At 48.1% G+C, this 9,222-nt stretch overlaps 1 pseudogene; it reads right to left on the bottom strand.

Annotated features, from left to right (window-relative positions):
• Positions 1–8,002: 8,002 nt before the first annotated feature.
• LOC142461640 (cell division control protein 42 homolog pseudogene) lies at positions 8,003–8,653 on the bottom strand (annotated as a pseudogene).
• Positions 8,654–9,222: the final 569 nt, after the last annotated feature.

Genomic DNA, 9,222 nt, shown 5'->3' with positions numbered 1-9,222 from the left:
GGTCTGTTGTACACAGGGTCGCTATGAGTCAGAAGCAACTAGATTGCACCTAAGAGCAAACACGATTCATTTCATAACACTTGTTCATGCCCACCTTTCCTGCTAATCATTACGAAGGAGGGGGACATACGATTGAGTGTCTGGCTGTATGGCCAGAGTCTTTGCACAATTCTGAACACGACCTCCCAGTGAGCAGCCTGATGTGTACCCTTGGAGTCCTAGTGATGCTGTTGCGTCAGAGCTGGGCTGCTACAAATCGGCAGTTCAAAGCCACCAGCTGCTCTGAGGGAGAAAGGTGAGGCTGTCTGCTTCTGTTCAGATGTACAGCCTTGGGCACCCCGTGCGGGGCCTCCCTGAGCCGGAATGGCTGCACAGCAGTGGGTTCAGTGTGCTAGAGCAGTGCTAACAGATTTCGATATTGACTTTATTTTACATTGTCCGTGCACTCATTAGGCTGGGTTATCTAGAGAATCAAAACCAGTGACACTCATATATGTGTAAGAACAACCTTTATCTCAAGAAATAATTTTTCTATCAAGAAGGCATCAAGGTCAACTCCAGCCCATGGGTTGAAAACTAGCCAGAGGTCTCTTTAAACCCACATCCCTGCGGGCTGATAATGCAGAAAGATGACGCAGGAAGCAGGGAGAACATAGCTCATTGGGTTTGAGTTTCATGAATCCAAGGTCAGTGGGGACATGACGGCTCACTGATGGCTCCCAGGATGTCCCCCTGGCCCGTAGCCCACGTGGAGCCAGCCCTGCAGGCAGACACAGAATCCCAGTAAGTGGGGAGAGTGAAGGGTAGGAGAGAGAGAGAGAGAAGACTTCTCATCGTCTCTCTTATAAAGAGGCATACCTCCACGGAACAACACCAGGCCTCTGATTGACAGGCCGGACACCACGTCTAAATCCACAGAGGTACCATCCATGTGGCATAAAATCTAAGCAACCCCGGGCAGTGCGCACGGTGTCAGCGTGTCTCAGCAAGGGGGAGATAAGCTTTGAACAGGCAAGGCTTGAATGATTTTTCAAAGGGATTTTGAAAGTGTAAAGATGGTTGCTCATGGTGGCTCTGGGATTTCTTGAGCACAGCTCTGCCTTTGGGGTTTCTAAGGCAGCTCCCCCCCACTCGGCACCCTAAGTCTACTGAACAAAAGCGCACAAGCATCGCTATCTCTGCGGAGTTTTGTGCAGAGCAAGAGAAAGATCCTCTCTTCGGTGTGGTAGAAAAAAGTGCTAATATCTAAGCGAAGCTCGCTGCCCTGGAGCTGATTCTGACTTAGCGTGACCCTCTAGGATAGGCTAGAACTTCCCTTGTGGGTTTCCAAGATTGTAACTCTTCAGGGTTATCGAAAGCATCCTCTTTATCCCCAGGAATATTGGGTGACTTCAAACTAGAGACCTTGAGGTGTTGAGTCCAATACACAACCACTACTCCTCCAAGGCTCTGATCAGGAAGTCTGCAGAAAGGCAATTAAGCAGGGTGGTCAAAGAAAGATGCTCAAAGACTTCACCCCCAGTTTCACTTGGTTAATATCCCTATTTCCTGCCCGTCTCCTAAGGCAGGGGTGTGAGTGTCTCACTTTTTCAACCACTTTCCAAATTCTAGGGACCTGATGGATCCAACTCAGAAAAAATGTCCAGCTGTAACCTCCAGGTGGGGAATGTGGACCATGTACTCTTTCGAAACCCAGCATTGTTTTCTACCCTTTTTTTTTTGGTTTGTTTCCTCACAGATTGGTCTGTACGGTCTCTGGCAATTCAGCTTGAGGGAATTAATTTGCTGTCACAGAACTCTCCAACCTGCTGACAGCTCCTGCACCACTTGGCAGAAGCATGATCCTGATCATTTTTCATGGCGGAGCAGGCACTTCTGTTGATCTCACCTTTTTATTAGCAGCGGCTTTCCTGAATCTTTTAGGTAGTTTGGAGGGCATGCTGGAAGGGGAAGATATTTGGTGTGTGTGTGTGTGTGTGTGTGTGTGTGTGTGTGTCTGTGTTGACATGAAATCAACTTGTGTTCTCCTGTCCATTTTTCCCCATTTCCTTTTTCTAAAAGAAAATACTAAGAAACACAAAACATGATCCACTCCCATATAAAACATGTGCTCCTAATGGTCCCAATAAAACTATGGGACTTTACTGGGGCAGACCATGCTAAATGCATGGCCCAGTTTCATGGATAAGAGTACTAGGGTTAACTGCGTAGACTTGCCTTTACCTCAAAACCACTGCAATCGAGTGGATTCCAACTTGTAGCAGCCAGATCTTGGACATCCTAGGTGGTAAATCTGTATGAGAACAGATAGCCTCAACTTTCTCCCTCAGAGCAGCTGGTGGGTTTGAACCACTGACCTTTCAGTTAGCTGTCCAATGCTTATCCAACAACGCTAGCAAGGATCCTTTACAGAAACCTTAGAAGTCACGACGGTCCGGAGGAGTGGTGGTCATCATAGCTATGGGCTCTTTTGCAGAAGTTGCCATTGTGTCCTAGGAACATCCTCAGGGAGGTAGTTGATGTGGCAGGAGGGGGGGGGCGCATTAGGGCAGCTGTCCTGTGGAGTCTGGAGGGTGAGGATAATCATTTCCCATGGGGAATGGGATTTGAGTTGTTGGTGTTTGTCCCCCAGATCTGAAGATGTGTCTGAGTCATTCTTATTCTCCACTGCTTATAAGAAAGTCAACACATCTTTCCTGAGAAACTGACAGGACTATTGAGGCAAGGATCTCACACAGCTCCCTGGTGGAACAGTGGGTTAAGCGCCAGGTTGCTAAGCGCAAAGTTAATGGCTTAAACCCACCAGGAGCTCCACGGGAGGAAGAAGACGCTGTCTGCTCTGTAAAGCGTTTTTAATATTTTCTGCATTCTTTTCCTTAGACGTTCTTAAATGTTGCACCTTGTTATTATAGTTAGGTTTTTAAAAATCATTTTTCTGTATATGAAATCCAGGAGAGGTAAATTTAGACTCCAGATTCTAGAGAGAATGTAACTGGAGGAATGGTTCCCTGAGTGCCCCCTTCCAGGGGAAGGTTGGTGGGGGAGGAGGGAGGGGGAGAGCCAATAACAATCAGGACCAGAATGAAAACCGTGTTCTAAAACTGATTGTGGTGATGACTGTGTACAACTCTTCTTGATGTGATTGGACGACTGAGTTGCATGATATGTGACTTGTATGACAATATAGCAGTTTTTAAAAGAGACTGACAGTCTCAGAAACCCTAAGGAGTAATCTACTCTTGTCCTATTGGAACCAACTCCATGGTCGTGGGTGGGCAAAGGGGCTTGCACCAAGGATCTTCTTGGGATTAAAAGTACACACGGCCAATGCTTTGGGTCTTTTTGAATATTGGGGGGCATATAGTTGAGTTAATGAGGTAGTCACATCAAAAAGTTGTGAGGGTTTGTGTGTGTGTATAAGTCACACAATGCAAGACCATTGTGTGTTGTGAACAAGGTCTGTTCTTGAGTGTATCTTCAGGTCGAATTTGTAGGTATATCAAAGCAAATAAACACAGATGGTTCTTACTTAGCCTTACTTTATTACAAGACTAAAGACCCTTAGTGGCAAAATGGGGTTGGGTTGAGCTGCCAACAAGGTCAGCAGTTTAAGCCCACAGCGGCTCTTCTAACCTGTCCTACAGGTCCGTAGGAGTCATAACCTCCTCTATGGCAGTGAACTTGGTTTTGTGTGTTTACTGCAAGAAGGAGTTCTGGTGGTGCTGTGGGCTATACCTTATTCAGCTCACTGCAAGGTCAGCAGTTTGTATCACCAGCAGCTCCAGGTAAACAAGAAGAGGCTTTCTATTCAAATCAAGATTCCCAGTCTCAGAAATTCTGCTCGGTCCTCTAGAGTCTTCATAAGTCAGACTCCCATCAAGGGCAGAGAGGATTCTTTTCTGTTTGTTTGTTGTTGTTTTTTTTGTTGGTTTTAGTGCAAAAATAGGCCTGAAGTCTGTTTTCATGGTTTATAAACTCATGTCCACGTGCAGCAAATAAAATTGATTGTGAAGAAGAATGTGCTGTAAGTCAGGTAGGTTAAATTATTTAAAAAACAAACCAACAAAAACCAAAACAATACCCCACAGCTCTCCAGTTGGTTGTGATTCATAGCCACCCTATAGGACAGAGTAGAAGTGCTTCCATGGGATTCTGAGGCTGGGAATCTTTAAGAGAGCAGACAGCCTCATCGTCTCCCTCAATCATTTCAATGCAAAGGCAAAGTGACATCAAATGAAAGGGCAAGGATATTAAGAGTCTTCTTGAAGTTGGTAAGTCAGAGATCCCTATCCAAGGGGAACGGTCTATATAGCAGACACATTCTCTCCATGGATTTTTTTTAAGCGAGTATCAGCACATGGAACAAACTCTTGGCCCCGTGGCATTGAACTCTCGGCATTGAGCTGCTAACCATGAGGCCAAATCCACCAGCATGATCATGGGAGAAAGAAGAGACTGTCTATTGCGCTAAAGATGTTTAAAAAAAAAAAAAAAAGCAACAAAGGAATGGTTCTGCTCTGCCCTGGATGGTCCCTGGAAGTCCAAATTGACTTGCTGGCTGGGGGCTTGGATCTTCGTTATCAGAGATGGAGTTCTCAGGCGAAGTCCCAGGCGAGGGCTAGTGACAGCAGGGTATCAGACCATGTGGCCAATGTGGGCACTCAATGGTAGTTGAAGACACACCAGTGCAGTTGGGAGCGTTGGGTACATCCAGCCCTGTAGGTCCTGTCCTTGGAGAAACAGGTACAGAAAGGACGCGAACAAACACAGCCTCGGGAGAAGACTGCTGAATGTGTTCCCAGGAAGGAACGGTGAGATACAGAACAGGCTCCTGTCGCCCCAGCCCTCTTCCGGGAGCCCTGCCTGGGCCCCAGGTGACCGGGTTCCCCTGGGGCGACCTGTGCGGATGCGCTAATCCCCGGGTGACTCCCGCTCTGCGGCTGCCAGTGCATTCGTGCAGAAGCTTGTGCCTCGCTGGCCCGGAGTCAGGCCTGCCCCGCGCTGCACACGAATGAAAAGCGTCTTGTCTCCACGACTGTCAGTCTGTCTCTTCAGATGAGTCCTAGATTTGAAAAGGGGGTGGGGGACGGGGCAGAGAGAGAGAAAGAGAAGAAGCCAAATACCCCGTATCCAATCAAGACACTGCAATGAAACAGAAAACAGGGCACACGCGCGCGCGAACACGCGCGCACGCGCACACACACACACACACACACACACACACACACACTCACATGAATCCCAAGCTGGACCAAGACCATGCGAGCTCTCCTGAAGCCTGCCTCTTGGAAAGCATCAGGTGTCAGCGTTCTGCAGCCTGGTGCAGCCGGGAGAAGGGGGTGGGAGGTTAATCTAGACAAAGAGAAGCAGCGCCGGAGGACTGGGTACTAAATTCAGCAAGCAACCCTGAAAGCCGGTAGGCACAGCTGATGGCCTCCCTGCACAGGCGCAGGCCGCACCTAGTCTCCCTGGGCTCTCAAGGACAATGGACGCGCAGGGGATGGCACAGGGCACCCGGGCATTGGGACTTTCCCATCTCCGATTCGGATTCCCCACTGCTGGAGGGCTTTAGAAAAAAAAATTTTTTTAAGTATGGGAAAGTTTATTTTGCTATTGATGTTTCTCTTCTAATGACATTAAGAACAGCGTGTGGGAAAATGGTGTGATCCCATTGGGGAGAAAGGGCATCTCACTCCTTGGGCCACTCGGGTACCCAGGCCTGGTCCCAGGTCCTTCTGGCACAGGAATTACTTATCCGCAGAGTCTGATGCTAGCGCACACTGGAGACAGAGCCCTATTTTCACTATGCCAAGGAAGGTCCTGGAGAGGACTTTTCCCCAAACGCGGAGCCTTCCGCCAGAGTGCACACACAGCTGCCAGGACATTTGGATACCAACCACTTAAGTGCTGAAGTCTACAGCACCCAGGATTTCCAGGCGGTCTCCCATCCATGTACTAACCCGGCAGACCAGACTCTGCCGAACACCCGAGATCAGCGTGGCATGGTCCTGGTGCTAAGTGGGTTATGCAGACCGCTGCTGACTTTGCAAGCAGGGCGGTTAGACATCACCCGCCACTTCAAATAGGGCTTTCGACTCCGGGAAAGAGTGATCTCCTGGGAAACTGACAGGGCCGTTCCACCCCATCTTACAGGGTCACCAGGCGTCGAACTCACCTCTATGGCAGGAAGTTACGCGCTGAGGGAGCAAGGAAGAAGCAGAGAGGCTGTCCGGCAGGATCCCAAGGAAGGCGTTGGGGAGGTGGAAGCCCTTGATGGTGGATGCACTGGAGAAATGGTGGGTAAAGGCATAAGGCAGGCTCAGGCCTTTTATCTGAGCCACCATGGACCGTTCAACTTCTGAGGAAGAAAAGAAGGAAGGAGGAGGGCGGGAGGGGAGGTCGAGGGAAGAGGGAGAGGGGAGGACCAAGAGGGGAACGAAAAGTAGAGGAAATGAGGAATAATAGGAAGATGGCAGGAAGACAAGAAGGAATAAACAAATATATTGGGTAATCCACACCCATAGGGATCCTGGTCTTTCAGAAGATCCTGAGTCTATGACCCAAATGTTGTATATCTTATTATCTCAGTGTTTAATGTTTGGCCTGTGAGATGCAAGGTCAGCAGTTCAAAATCACCAGATGCTCCTAGAGAGAAAGCCGGAGCTTTCTGCTCCGGAAGAGTGAAGTCTTGGAAACGTACAGAGACAGTTATACCCCGAGCTATAGGGTCACTATGAGCCGGCATCACCTCAATGACAGTAAGTCTTTTTAGAGTGTTAAATGCAATGTACAGCAGTGGGCTCTGTGGCCATTTGGAAGATAACACCATAATTCTCCCCATTCTCTTCCACCTTCAACTACCGCTCTCTCATCTTGTTGCCCTGTGATAGCCTATGCATTGCTGTGAAGTTGCATAGGCTATCACAGGGCAACAAGATGAGGGCACATGGCGTCAAGGCCACCTACATTGGACAGGCATCACCTCAGGGTCCAGTTGAAGGGAGACTAGGAAGAAAGACCGTCTGGCAATCTGCTTCTGAAACTTTAGCCAGTTAAGGTCTGTGGATCCGCGAGGGGCCCAGGACCTGGTTAATCCTGTGTCTCTGGCTTTGGAAACTGAAAATGGAATCCGCCAGCTGTGCTTGGGCCTTTATTGTTGCAAAGAGCCCGGCGACCCTTGACCATGGACAAATAGAGTGGGAACCCAAGATCACCCTGGGCAAAGAGCATCAGGAAGGAAGGGGCTGGGATGAAATCGGCCACGCCTATTCATTTATGCTCGCACTCATGCATATGCAACGAGGCATCCCTATGCCTGCCTCGAGGACTAAGGATTCTTATAGAGTGTCCTGGACCTTGGAACAGCCTTGGAGCTCAGGAATTGAGGCTGTCTGTAGGGAGAGTTCGTGTCCCTGGGTGTGACTCTCCACATGGAGACCTCTTCTGGACGAACTGGCTACAGTTTCTGAAGCAGATTGCCAGCCTTTTCACGCTCATGTCCTTTTTCTGCTGCATGAAATTGAACTCTCTTTGAAGAGTTGGTGAGTTGGCCTGAAATGGGGCGGGTGTGGAGTCATGCAGATTCCGGACTTTGTAATGTGCAGCCGGCACCCACCGACTGACCTGGTTCCACGTGAGAGTGGACGTAGAGAGGCAGGTGGCTGAGCTAATGGGCTGACCGGCCAAAACAAGCTAAGATTTTCTGGACTAGCTGTATACCGTCCCTGCTGTCCATTGGTAAAGATTCTCATTCAATGATCCCTGACTCCCGGGAGTACTGGACTTTGCAGGACAACAAATAAACAGGGAGGGACTCCGGAAGGTGACTTGGACCTCTGATTTCTGGACGGTCACGTTGGTCAATATAGCTGACCCTGCCCAGCATGGCAGTTAGAGGTGCTGAGCCCGTGCCATCAACCATTCACTATGGATTTTCACTCCCCTCCAAATTAACTATGCATGACTTGTTGATCATGTTTTATTTTATTTTTTTTATTTTTAATCTTTAGTTTGATTTAAACATTGCTTTTAGTATGATGCCGACATCAGCTGTGCAGAAAGGCTCTGGAGAGATGTTCATAGCAGCACACACCTGCGGCTCTTCTTCGGTTCTGGGAGCTCCAGGGCAGCCAATATTGCTTCATCAAATACATTCTTTAGGCGTTTCTGTGTGAGTGCAGAACATTCCACGTACTTGACAGCCTTCAGGTCACGGGCCAGCTTTTCGGCAGTCTCTGGGGTGATGGGCTTCTGTTTGTTCTTGGCAAGTTTCTCGATAGTAGAGGGGTCATCTCTGAGATCAATCTGGGTTCCAACAAGCAAGAAAGGAGTATTTGGACAGTGGTGTGTTATCTCAGGTACCCACTTTTCTTTCACATTTTCAAATGAGGATGGAGAGACCACTGAAAAACAGACTAGAAATATATCTGTTTGTGGATAACTCAGCGGCCGTAATCTGTCATAATCCTCTTGCCCTGCAGTATCAAAAAGTCCGAGAGTATATGGCTCTCCACCAATCATGACTGCGACTGCATACTTGTCAAAAAACAGTTGGTACATATTCGGATGGAAATTTGTTTGTTGTGTAGGATATCAGGAGACATGTTTTATCAATGGCACCATCACCTACAACAACACACTTTATTGTCTGCATTGCTGAAATAATATTGTATCCACTTTTAATTTCAAACTCGATGTTGACCTCAGCTTCTCTGCCTGGGCGTTGGCAGCACCGACCATGTTTTATATACTGCATCCACATGAGAACTGCAATTGCTTTAGAGGTTAACAAGGTATTTTTCCCCAAAAGCAAGATTTTAGAGCCTGCTGTCATAGCTGCAGCTACAGCTTCATGAATATCCCGATTTCATTTTTTACAGTGTTCCGCACTCTGGGTTCATTTTTCTTGAAGCGGTGAGCCACCACGAGCTGCACATCTCAAGATGTGACACACATCAAGCAATTCAGATCTTCCTTGTAAGGCCATGAGGATGCACTGCTTTGGGGGAGAACATCCGGCATCACCACGGGTCCTTCTCAAGGGTTTTCTGGTTCTGTCCAAGGTTTATGATCTTGCAATAAGTACGGTGGAACATATGCGAGGACTGAGAGAGCTTACTTTTTTACTAGAGAGACAACCTGTTCATGGTGAGAGGATTGATATCACAAGATCTTTAAAAAATTATCTGTGTATAAGTGGAGCCATGCTGTCCAAACCCATTG

The sequence above is a fragment of the Tenrec ecaudatus genome, chromosome 11, assembly GCF_050624435.1.
Source record: "Tenrec ecaudatus isolate mTenEca1 chromosome 11, mTenEca1.hap1, whole genome shotgun sequence".
Taxonomy (NCBI): Eukaryota; Metazoa; Chordata; class Mammalia; order Afrosoricida; family Tenrecidae; genus Tenrec; species Tenrec ecaudatus.
Note: the sequence above shows the minus strand (reverse complement) of the source record. Positions and strands in the feature narration are given on the sequence as shown.